This window comes from Mus caroli, chromosome X, assembly GCF_900094665.2.
Source record: "Mus caroli chromosome X, CAROLI_EIJ_v1.1, whole genome shotgun sequence".
NCBI lineage: Eukaryota > Metazoa > Chordata > Mammalia > Rodentia > Muridae > Mus > Mus caroli.
In genome coordinates, this window is record NC_034589.1 from 1,552,623 (window position 1) to 1,566,187 (window position 13,565).

General features: G+C 43.1%; 1 long non-coding RNA gene across 1 annotated transcript; it reads right to left on the bottom strand.

The window, feature by feature from the left end:
• Positions 1-875: 875 nt before the first annotated feature.
• LOC110287436 lies at positions 876-9,922 on the bottom strand. The gene is made up of 2 exons (XR_002377211.2): positions 9,744-9,922; positions 876-1,309 (listed from the first exon to the last, which is right to left on the bottom strand). It is a non-coding gene; the product is annotated as an uncharacterized LOC110287436 (long non-coding RNA).
• Positions 9,923-13,565: the final 3,643 nt, after the last annotated feature.

Sequence of the window (13,565 nt, forward strand, 5' to 3'; positions counted from 1 at the left end):
AGGCTCTATTACTTCTCTGAAAGAAGAAAATGTATGTAATTTAGGTTCTGCTAATCAGATATACTCATGTGAAAATTACCTTTCAAAATGCAGTCAAGTAGGGAGAAACGTGGCGATAGGAGTGCCTTCCATCTTGTCACTGTGGTTCTGAGACAACAGATGCAATGGTGCCAGTTCCCACCACTCTGTAGCACAGCCGAGAGAGAATGCTTCTCAAACCAAAAGCTGCCACAGAAGATCCCTAATCTCGGGGTTTAGGTTTAGATTATTTGATCCTGCACACAGCTGTCAGGAGAGAAATGTCCTGCTTCCCAGTGGTGGCAGAAGTGTCCTCCTGCTGTGACCGTTTTTTTTTTTTTTTAAAGCTGTCCCAAGCCTAATGCCTCCTCTTTTAAACCTCCCAATGACTTTGAAAACAAATTATTTGTGTTAAATGTATATGATGTTATAATAACTACAGTAATTTGCTATATGCAACTGAAATTTGATTTATGTGCTAATCAAAATCAAGTCCTTATAGACACCAATATAGTCTCCCTTCCAACAACTCGCTCTTACTTTGAAGAATACTCAATAATGAACACATATACTTTTGCATGGCCCACAAACCATAGATGAAAGAAGTTTATTCTGTGCTAATGGAGAAACTCCTTTCTCTGGGCAATTTGAGTCCCTTACTCTCAATAAAGTTTGCTTTTAATTATACATAGCATCTTTCATATCAGAATAAAAACAATCTAGAAAAAAACCCTCACTATTCTTTGCTTAACACCCAAGTATTAGATCTAAAAGAAGGAAAGAGTGAAGGGAACAAATAAAATGTATAGATTATTTTTAGAAAGACACTGAAAGAACAAGAATAATAAGCCACAAAGTAACTTTACTTTTGGCTACTTTATTGGGTTCTTTTTTCTGCCACCCTTCCAATCCCCCAGCATAAGGTAAGAGAGAAAGGTCAGAGGGGGAAAGGGCGTATTGAAATCATTAGACTACTTCTTAGGGTCGTCTTGTTTCTTGGGGCAAGTTGGATCTTCATCGCCAGGATTTCGCCGACTGGCAATCAGCAATCCAGCAATCCAGCCGGCAGCAAACAGTAAACAGCAACCAGCAACCGCAACAATCAGCAACAAGCAGCAGCAGCAGCAGCAGGAGTAGCAGCTGCAGCACGGGCAGGGACGGCAGTAGCAGCAGCAGCAGCAAGGCGAGCAACAGCTCTTTGCAGGCTTTCGTGACTCCGGCATTTTTACAGCCTCTGAAGAGTCCGCGGAACTCCAAATGTAAACTGCCTTCAGCTGGCAAAATCACACCCCTGCCAGAACACCAGACAAATCAAAGTTAGCTGCTATGAAAGTCTGAAGCAGTTCTTATCCTCCCACACCTGAGATCGAAACAAAAACATATTCACATAACATTTTTGTAGTTTTGAAGAAACCAAAAACTTCACTACACCACAAAAGTACCTGGCCTGAGAGTGTTAAAGAGATCCTTCAGCTCCGTGGGTTATCTGAAACTGCACCGCGCTGGAGAAGAGTCAGACTGCGAGTCCTCTTCAGAGTGAGCAATTTCTAGCCCGTCCTTCTGACTTGCTTTGCATTCTCACCCCACCCCTAGTTCATGGACTGTGACCCATCACTCAGAGAATGTGAAATGCACACTCCTGGGTAAAATGCCTTTGTTTGCAACACTTGTGGGTGTTAGCTAAAGAACTATCAGAGTGTGAGGATCTTGGGCAGCCCAAAGAGAAGTATGCAAAGAATGGTAGACCATACAGATGAGGCACAACTGCAGAGACAGCAGTTCCCTGAATGTGCGCCTATTCAGCCCTTCCTCATCTACATCAACTCACCCCAGCTGCTTTGCTACCTTTGGGTTGTAGTTTCTAGCCTCTTAACAACCATGTATTTGTACCAAATATTTTCGAACCCCCAAATTCCTAAACAATCCCCCCCGCCTTGGAGCCTAGTATAGGATTACGCCTTAACCTCTGCCATCCACCCAGAAATTGTTTCTACAACCTTTTACTTTCTGTTACTGGGTTTTGAAAACCAGTGCACAAAGCAGTAGATTGTATTGTGTTTGTTTTCACATACACTTGATTTTATTGGTCCTCCTCTCCCGCTTGCCTGCCCCCTCCTTTTGGTCCCCTTCTTCCCCCAGTAGACTCTCTGCATGCTTTCCTGAAATGGGTTTCAGAGTTGGAAAGTTTGGAGAAGCAAAATCCAAGGGCATGAATTATGAAATTAATGATTGGTTAGGGATGTCTCTGATACTTCCCTATACTGGCTACAGTAACAACAAATGCACTTATCTCCTATAGCAGATAAATCATGACACAACTCAAAAACAAACAAATGAACAAATAAAAACTCCTGGCAGTGGTGGCGCACGCCTTTAATCCCAGCACTCAGGAAGCAGAGGCAGGCAGATTTCTGAGTTTGAGGCTAGCCTGGTTCACAGAGTAAGTTACAGGACTATACAGAGAAACCCTGTCTCAAAAAAAAAAAATGTCAGAAAAAAATGATAGAACTTCATTGGGGTACAACAATAGATGTTTAATTCTTCCCCAGTAAAACCACATTTAATATTCTTGCCTGCCAGTGGATGCCCCACTTTCTCTAGACCACCTCAGTATTTCCCCCCATTTATAAAGCAGAAAGAAAAACAGACTATTAAGATGGCACAACCATTGTCTGGGGGTGGGGGAGTCATGTAGTAATTCTGGTGCTCCAGTAGTCACCTGCATGAAAGCAGTGTGGTGAGCATCCACAACCATAATCTGTTGCTAAGCACCTGCTCCTAGCAACCATCTCGCACCATACAATGACAAGTGAATCTTAGAGACTGAGCCATCTCAGATACGCCACCCTTCTTTTCCAAATAAATGATTTCCAAATAAATCATAGCTAGAAATAAAATTTCAGATCTTATCATGAAGCAATATTTCTTCAAAATAAATTAGAAACGTATTCTTCTATTGTCTGGATATTGGCCCTAAATGTAAACCAGGCTGGCCTCAAGCTCAAAGGACCTGCTGCCTCTGCTTCCTGAGTACTGGGATTAAAGGTGTGCACCACCATACTGGACTGAACACTAGATCTTTTCATACAAACAATGCTCTCTCATTTACACGAGTCTCTCTTCTGACCTGCAGCGTCTGATTTTCTCCAGATTTAAATCTTGATCTCATTGAAAGTCACTTCTAAACAATCCTTTCCCACCAGATATATGGACATTCTAGGGCAGCAAAAAGATTTCCTAGGGAAAGATGTCCTAGAGGAACTGCCCCAGCAGAATCTACCTAAAAATTCCTCAGACGTTATTTCTTCTCCCAAGGATTCCTTTCCCATCTCCCCTCTTCTTCACTGTCCACATCATTTCTCCAAGAACCTGGCTTCTGCTCTGCCAGTACGCAGTTCCCCAGTTCCCCAAAACCCCTCTACTTGCTCTTGCTGGGACATTCCAACTTCTTTTCCTTCTTCTTGTCTACATGTATGCTCTACCCAGTACTGGATACCCTCTTCAGAACGGGAATCATTAATTAATTTTATTGAGGTTGATAACTTTACAGTAATCCTCCCACCAACAAAACAAAGAAGAAACATTTCTTAAAAATGCTCTGTTAATGGGAGGCAGAGGCAGGCGGATTTCTGAGTCCGAGGCCAGCCTGGTCTACAAAGTGAGTTCCAGGACAGCCAGGGCTATACAGAGAAACCCTGTCTCAAAAAACAAAACAAAACAAAACAAAAACAAAAAAACAAAAAAAAATGCTCTGTTAAGTGGGCTTAGTCCTCTCACAAAGCTACATTGTGTTTGATCTGATTTCTAAACATAAACATCAGAATTCTATCAGATTGTTTGTAGGGGACCACTGCATTTGGGGAGTTTATCTGTGGAAGTCATTGTCAGGTAAAAACCCGGGAAGTGATACACACTACGGATCGAGTGAAATGTAAACTACATAAGACATAGTTTTTTTTTTTTTTTTTTTTTTTTGCTGAGAGCCAGTCAGGCAAGATGCCTCTCTCCTTGCAAGTGACCTTCACTGCCTGACAGTTGAAACTGGTCACCCCATGTGTAGAGATGTAGTTTACTCCAGCTTTCTGCTGATTCTGCTTCATGAAGAATCAGAAGGCTACACTAAAGCTTGCAATAGCTAAAACAACCCTGGGGGGGGGCGTGGGACACATTGAATGTCTTACTTACTTACTTAATGGATGGATTAACTAATGCAATGCTGAGGACCACCCTCAGCTCATGTGTATGTTAGGCAAGAAAAGAGCACATGAGCCCGCATGTAAAGGAACATCCTGGGCTTTCACAACAGACGTTCCCTTGGCCACATTCTTTCCTGTTGACGGCCAAAAGAGCATTCCTAAGATCCAGCTGTCCTCAAACTGCCATAAAAACAGGAGATTTCGGGAAATGTCCACAAAGGAGAAGAAACCCAGTAAAGCTCCCTCTAGAAACTGGATTAGTTTAGTGATAAGGTGGGGTTCCAAAGGGCTGTTAGATAAGAGGCTACCTAACTAAAATAAGCAACTCTTTTCAACTCCACATTCCACTGAAGAAGGCCATTGAAGAAGGAATAAGTACACCACAAAAATGGGCAACTAATATAAATTACGATTTCCTTTCTAAGAGTGGACGTCTACTACGACTAGAAAAAATAAAAAAAAAGAATCAGGCATGGCGCCATCTTTAATCCCAGCCTAGGCAGGGTGACCTTTGTGAATTTGAAGTGATTTCCAGGACTTGGTTTCCAGCACCACAGAAACCCTGTCTTGAAAAACCAAAAAGGAAGAGAGAGAGACAGACAGAGAGACAGACAGAGACAGACAGACAGAGAGAGAGAGACAGAGAGAGGACACCTGCTGTGCCTATTGATCTTTTCCATCTACATCATCCATAGTTATGGTCTTCTAATCCTAATAACCCTACCCCCCACCCACTTGTGCCTCTCATTTATAAATTTTTACTTTGCTCTACAGATTTACAGTAGGCCCACTCATATGATGGAAAGTGGAAAGTGGGTTACAACTGTACAAATTAAATCCAAACAACATCAGATGATTTTACAACGGAACAAAGGAAGTCTAACCCCACTTTCCATCGTCCTTCTCAGGACAGGTCAAAGCTACTGAAAACCTACTGTGCCCAGGTGCTTCAAATGGATTTTCTCTTTCATGTTTTGTAAGCACTCTAGGACCTGGTGACACACGGCTCTAAGTAGAAGGCTAAAGGAAACATTAGGGCAGATCAGAATCTGAAGCCTAAATCCCGCATTTATAATCACTTCACTGTTCTGTTACCAATGCATTTATCAGGCTTCGGGGTAATCAGCAGGACTGTGTGGGAAGACAGAAAGTGCTTGGGGACTGCTGTCCTCCCTTGCCCAGCCTCAGGCTCATTATACTTCAGACAGCGTGTGGCGAGAGTGCTGAGGAAAAAAAGCCAGCTGACGCGTGGGATTGCCAAGCAACAGCTTATGAAACGAATTCAAACCATGGCAACCAAACACTGCAGGCCCAGCAATAGCTTCATTTCATTTACAAGAGTGAGAGGAGGGCTTTATCAACAACAGATGAGATAAACGAGCGGGCTACTGGCTCCACAAGCACACGGAGTTGTCCTCGTCACCACTGCCACCATTATTTCCCAGCACACAAAGCCAAATTATCTATGAAAATTATTCCTTAACACAAATCCAGAATTCAGCTCCATATTATATTATAGAAACTGTAATGTACACATATTCTTGAAGGGAGGGTGAAGTTCCAACTACCCTAAATCTCACCTAATTACTCTTTACTTGATAGAGCTATTCATTTGCAGGAGGAAGACAAGTAACACATGAAGATGTCTTATTTCAAAATCAATTTCTGCAGAAAGCACTTTCAAATTCTTTCTACCCAATAATGCTGTTCTCTGGGTATTTTTTCCACTCCATAGGCAAGAATAGTATGGTGTGGAGATTGCAAACGTGTTTTCATAGGGCACACAGCTAATAAGACGCACATCATGATTCCCTCCTGCTAAAACCCTTTATGTATCAGAACGGTCTGATAATCATAGCATACTCCACCTCCTCTCCCTTAAAAACTGTACCCACAAAACACCATTTAGTACACTCCCATTTGCTTGTCGTTCAGAGAGACACTTTTTGCCCTGGTGTGCACCTATGCAGCTCAGGTGGGCTTTTAACCATGTTAGACAGCACTCCTAGGCCATTTTTATTTTATTTTTTTCTCTAGTGTGCATGAGTAACGTCCCTGAAATACAGAGTGCTGTTACATTAGGAGTCGCAAAGTATTACTGGCGCTAGATGGGATTACATATCACTGAGTTGTTGTTTTAACCTGTCCTCATTCTGATGCCTCACTATTTGGTCTTGACCAGGCTCTCTTCCACCAAAAAATTGGAAGAACCTGACATCTCTCCTGGAGGACAGCTGACCCTAGAACACATTGTTCTGATTGTAGGTGTGTTGAAACATTCTGCTGATTTGTGATCTAGATAGTGTGCCTTTCTTACAGGAGAACTCGTGACTATTCTAGCAGTGGGAAAAGGGGAATCTTCATTTGCAAGCCACCATCAAGGCAGTGGAGTGTGGATTCAAATCGATTTTGCTGAGGACTCTTAGACAAACCGTTGCTCCTTACAAACATGGTGTGTGCCTCTGGTTTCCAGTAGTTTCCATTCCATCACATCCATGCTGGCCTTTCATGAGCACCACAGATTACCTTTACTTTCTCAATCCCAATGTCCAGATGAAAAGATAACTGAGTGGAAATCGGAGACCCCCCACCCAGGACACACTATTATGATATTTGGAGATGAAAAGGAACACAAATCCACTGTGGAGAAAGAAGAGAAAAGGAGGGAGAGAGGGAGGCAGGGAGGCAGGGAGGCAGGGAGGCAGGGAGGCAGGGAGGCAGGGAGGCAGGGAGGCAAGGAGGCAGGGAGGCAGGGAGGCAGGGAGGCAGGGATGGAGGGAAGGAGGGAAGAGATTCCCTTTAATGTTTCAATGTAGTCTGAAATGCTGATTGAATCCCGTAGCCTTGAATGCTGTCATCAGTATCCCGGCTCCCGATAAGCTCTCTCTTCTGTGTAGGATGTTCATCTTGTCTGCAAACCCTCTTTGCAGGGCACATATATCTCTATGCCTCTCTATAGGTCCTTATTTCTTTGAATTCAAAAGGCCTAAATTCTTATAATTTTTTAAAGTGCAGTTCTATTTTACAAATTTCCTTTTGGAACTTAAAACTTGGGATCTCTGATTCTATTAGAGCATCTGCTAAAATATCTCTATTCTGAGTCAGGAACCTTAGGCCTGTTGTGACTGTAGCAGGCCTGGGGTAGAAGGACAACCTGGAGGCAGAGGTGACACCCAAAGGTTATGAATTCACAATAGCATACCTTCATAAGATGAAAGAGAAGTAAGTTTTTTTTCATAAGGTGATAAGCATTCACGAAATGCCAAAGCAGCCAGGGTCAGTGGCACCCGCAGAAAGGGCCTTCTGATTCTTCTCTGAAAGGGAGTTTCATGTAGAAATAGAGAAGTCTAGATCTCCATGTAGGAATAGGGAATTCTACTCTTGGATTTACAGATGCTGCAGCACCTAGCACACCAGCCATTCTGATCCGAAAGCGATTATCTTACACGTGCCTTATATGCATTCTCTCATTTAAATCTATGAAACAGTAAGATCACGCTTGGAAATATCAGAGAAGATCAAACTTACAAAAACAAGTTGCTCATGGCACATAGCTAAGAGTTTTTAGTAGACTATTTATCTTCTACTAGTCCCTAGAGTAGACTATTTATCTTCTACTAGTCCCTAGAGTAGACTATTTATCTTCTACTAGTTCCTGTGCTAATAACCGTCTGATTGTAACCATTCCCTCAACCTTCCCTCCTAACTGGATTCTGAAGGGAGAATAAACAGCCCTGCCCAGTCTCAAAGTGAGAGTGTGTATGTCATACTGGAATCTGGGAATAAGGTGTTTTTGTGGGCTGAGCCCTGGGTCCAAGTTTCTATTAAGTCAATACATAACACCCATCTTTCTTTCCATACGTATGGATATGCAGAAGACTTGCCACAACAGCCTCAAAACCATTACCTTTTGAAATGTGCCCTTTCTTGGATCCCCACTCAAAGCTGTTTGCAACTCAATCCCCAGATCCTGTTGCTTCCCAATGGCAGAAGAGATTTTGAAGATGTAAAGTTATAGGATTTCAGATGGAAGAATTACCGGGCTCATCTGGGTGGGCCCAGTCTACTCACATAAATTCATGAAGGTGGGAGAGCTTTTCCCAGGGGAGACTAGAGAGATGAGATCTGAGAAACACTCAATGTTCTGGTTTTGAATTTGAAGATGAAGCTGCAAGTTAAGGAGTGTGGTGGCCTCTAGAAGCTGAGATTAGAGTGGCTGGTGTGCCAAGCACTGCAGCCTCTGTAAAACCAAGACTAGAATTTCCTATTCCTAACATAGAAATCTAGACTTCTCTATTCCTACATGGAGATCTAGAGGTGTCTATTTCTGCAGGGAGCTTCCTTTCAGAGGAGAAATAAGAGAAGAATCAGAAGGCCATTTTTAGGGCCTCCCTTGCTTATTGATAAGGAAATAGACTTCTGGCCTATAATCCCAAAAGAGTTGAATTTTGACAAACAGCCTAAGCAAACAGGAACTGGAGCCCTAGCCCATCAGACAGGACCTTGGCCCTATCAACACCTGCATTCTAACCCAAGGTTACCTTCCTGACCTGCTGGACTCTAAGATGATAGATAACACTGTATACCTTAAGCCTCAGGGTTTGAGGTAATTGAAAATAGTTTGGTTAACATAGATTTTGTTTGTGGTTTTTAAAGACAGGGTATCATAGTTCAGGCAGGCCTTAGATTCATAGTCCACCTGACCCAGCTGCCCAGATACTGGGGTTAGAAGCACATGCTTGGGATAATTTGTTAAAGCAGAAATTCAAAAGGAATATGGCACCCGACATGTTCTTTGTACAAACCATGTAGCCTACAATGCTTGCTTTCTTCTGAGAGCCTGAAATTTGGTGCGTGATAGGCAGTGGTTGTTCAGTAAGCAGTCTCCAGGAACAACCGTGTGCTCTAAGCTTTCTTGGATAAAATATACCACCTATGAGGTGTGCATTTTATTCTTAAGAAAGGGTATATTAGTATGTCCCCTCAAAGGAGGAAAAGTCCATGAGGAAGCCTGTGCATAGATTTCTCCAGACCCGAAGTAGTTGCCCCCATTGGTCTTATTGGACATTCTTTTGCTATAATAAAACCTGAGTCATGAATGCAAAGATAACTGAGTCCTATGAGTCTGTCTAGCAAATACACTGAATATGTGGGCTGGCTTGAGTCCCCTATTTCAGTGCCCTCTGCTAGGAATCTAAGATAAGGTCACCCCCCCCCCATAGACTCCCTGTATCCTCTCCCATCCCAGGCCTCTAGCTAGTCACCAGAGATGCACCCCCCTCAGGCTTCCATTCTTACTCCCAGGCCTTTCTCACCCCCCTTCTCCCCACATCTGATCGTCATCCCTGTTCCCCTCCTCGCCTCCTCTCCTACCCAGTTCCCTCTCTCCATCCACCTATTTAGTTTCCCCTTCTGAGTAAGACTCGCACATCCTCCCTCAGGACCTCCTTATTACCCAGTTTCTTTTGGGCCTGTAGATTGTAGCATGGTTATCCTGCATTTAATGTCCACTTATAAGTGAGTACATACCATGCGTGTCCTTCTGGCTCTGGGTTACCTCACTCAGGATGAGATTCTCAAGTTCCATCCATTTAAAATAATGAGATCACAGGCCACATTTCAAGTGACCAGTAAGTTCCAAACCGTTACAGTATATAATATCTGAAGGAGACTTTATGTTCTATGTCTCACTTGGGGTTAGTGACAGAGGCATGAGACGCAAGCATGATTGGCTTTCTTGTTGCTAAGCAACAGTGATTTTTTCTTCCCCCCAGAACAGGAACTGAGTGCAAACAGGAAGTGCCATATTCCACCAAAGCTCCACTGGCTCCCTCTAGTGACCATTTAGCAGTCACAGACAGAGCTAGAGATAGGTACTTGCTCAAATGCCAAGGCTGCAGGCAAGCTCAACCATCCCCCTGGATATAAAGTTCAATGCCAACAGGATTTCAGATACAGCAATACCAAAGCTAGAATGATTCATCTCTTCCTCCTGAAAATATGTCCTGAGAGCAGAATTGGCCCTAGAAAACATCTGGTTGCACAGACGAATCAGAATGGAGACACTGACTGTGGAAGAGAGAAAGACCTCTCTCTGGAAAGGGAGGGAGTCAGAAGCCCTATGGGAAACTGTAGATTATAAGACTGGGGCTGCCTCTAGATTTCCCTTAGTTAACAAGACACCAAAACAACACCCCTTAGGCTTCTCTTGAGATTAGGGGCCTGAAATGTCAATAAAAATATACAGGTTCAAGGCAATGACCAACTTAGTTTGTTCATGAGGCACTGAGCTAGTTGCTACGTAATACAATGGTAAATTAGACAGCATGATCCATACTCCAGTGGAGACCCTAGTCCAAAAACAACCCTCCCATTTGTTAACACATTGCCTACCCAGCAAATAACTTAAATGTAACCTAACCAAAAATTAGGCAGCTCTAGATTCCCAGGTGTGCCTGGGCCATACATCTCTCAAGCCTACTGTTGTTGGAAGAGCTGGATCTGGGAAAGGAAGACAACATCTGAAGTACTCATGGTTCCCTGCCTTACCCAAGCATTTCTGAACAGTCCTTGTAATTTTTTCAGAAATCCTTGCATTCAGAGTCCTGCCTCCCTCAAATGGAAACCCAAGCTTAGCCCAGGGGAAGGACTATGCCCTAGTAGGTTCTCCTGATTGGATGCTCTTCCATAAAACTTTGGCTCATGAGGAAAACAAGAACTGCCTAGCAGAAGCCATGCCCCATGGATGTGATAGACCATGACCAAGGGACAGTAAGGATTAGAATCAACTGAGATTTATTTATCTTATGTGTTTGAGTGTTTATTTAGCTCACATATATTTCTGCGCACGCACACTAGTTTTCCTTCCTTAGGTAGCAAGGTAGACAGACAGATGATATAGATGATAGATGGCATGGGTATGTGTGTGTGCACGCCCCTCCCCCTCTACCTATTAGGGAGCTCAAAGAAACTTGTAGCTGGCTAGAAATCTGGTTTAGAGACTAAGTAGTAGAAACATGTATGTTCCCTCCTCTTGTCCGCATGGACACTGCTCTGGTTGAGTTCCGAACTATGTCTCTAGGACATCCACAACATCTGCTTGTGGAAACTAACACTTGGAGGTGGGAAGATGCATAAATAGTTGAGAGCACTTAATTCTCACAGAGGGTCTGGGTTCAATTCCTAAGACCCACGTGGTGGTCCATAACTCACGTTCGGAGGGGGGGGGGGATCGATTCAATGCCCCTCTTGTAACCTCTGTAGGCACCAACACGAACACCTTACACACACGCGCGCACACGCACACACGCACAGACACACACACACACACACATTTTACCTTCTTTAAGTACCGGGGACTGGGGAGGGAGGGGGGAGTTTCCCCGTGCGCGCGTGCACGCGCGCGCGCACGCACGCGTAGGGAATGTAACTAAAACGTCTAGGCAATAAGGACCTAAAATGAAAGAGCCATAAGCTACCTACTTACGTTTTTATTTCTCAGTTCTCCAAGTTCCAAATCATCCGGCCCACTAAGGTCCAAACTTGGAGGAAGCTCCAGTCTCTGCTTATTAACACGTGTTGCGGCACGGCTGACTTGTGCGTCACCAACCACAAGGTGGCGAAAGAGATTATCACATCAAACCAGCCTGCCTTCTGCCTCTTCTATACCATTATTTTGCTAAACAGAAGCATTTCCTGAGCATGAGTCATTCAATGAGCACAGTGGTCCTATGGATTAGCTATGATTTCACAGATGAGCAAACCAAGAGCTGCAGATACCTGTGGAGTTTGGCTGTTACCTATTTTTAGTACTGCATCTGCATTTACACCAGCGTCACCACACACATATGAGTACTGTAGTGTTACTTATTTGGCAATTGCTCTGCCATCTTTTGGCAATAAGAATTGTTTTCATCCTCATCACAGTCTTACAGGACCACCATCATATATGTGGTCTGTTGATCAAACATCATCATACAACACATGACTATATGTTTCTATATGTTATCTATATTTTTACTTAAAGGTTTTTTTATTATGAAAGAAACTTGTATTCATGGTAACAACTTTAAAATTATTAAAAGCACGTAACTCCTCACATATTCCTTCATAATTTGTTTACAAATACATAAGCATATTCATATGTTTATCTTACAATGCACACAAATATATTGTACACACTGTTCTACAGCTTGCTTTTTCTAATTAGGATAGTATCTTGATAGCAGATGTGCGCTGAGGCCACGCTGGCCTGTGGACCTCATTTACAGATCTGGAGTAGGACGTGACTGTCCTCACCTGAGAACAGCGAGTGTGTCACCTGAGATATTGCAGCCTGAGGTGACAATGAAATGTGGGAGAAGAGAGCAGACTCTCTGCAGCAGCAAGAAAGTGTGGTGAGGTGTAAGGCAAGCCTGTTAATGGGCAGGAGGTGGGACTGGTCCTCGTCTCTGGTATATTCAGGTCCTTAAACTATATTTTGAGAAAGTTCAGATTTGGATACATGCAACGTTCAGTGCCCTTGGGGACAGGGCATCTCTTTACGCCACCGCACAGTGCCATCGTGTAGAAACCCTGTGGGGTAGTAATTGGTAGCATTTTAAAGGTGACAAAATTGAGACTCAAAGAGGACAAGGCCCCCAAGGCTACCCTACTTGAAGCAGCACCTCCCCTTACCTACCTTGTCAGCACTCACAGGACCCTGGGGAACTATTGGCTATTGGTAGACTCTGGAAGACCGGATATCATTGTCTTCAGATATGTACCCACTAGGGAAGCCAGCCAGGTCCAGTGCATAACTCCACAGTTACAGTCACATAAGCAACTCTTTTTAAACTGAGTATGTCACAAAACGAGAAGCCATGAGTGTAGGAAAGAGAGGACAGGAGAGAGAGAGAGAGAGAGAGAGAGAGAGAGAGAGAGAGAGAGAGAAGAAAGTAAGGATTAGAGCAGTTAGACTCCATATATATAAACATATATGACATTATTACAAAACAAATTTAATTTATAAAAAACATTAAAAACACCATCATAAAATTAACCTAAGAAAATCAAAGATTCAGATTTTACTTCTTGTTGCCTACATATCAAGTAATTTTTAAAAAGCCAATCCTAGAAAACTGTTTTGTTTGTTTGTTTTTTTTAATTAGCAACAAATGGTTAGCAGTGAATGTAATTGTCTGGCTCTATGATTAGTACTCAGAAAAGTTAAATAACTCATGTACTTTAAGAAGGAAATTTATGCAACCCTATTGTTGGAACAACATGATGTACTAACCAGAACCCCGGAGCTCTTGTCTCTAGCGGCATATGTATCGAAAGATGGCCTAGCCGGCCATCAATGGAAAGAGA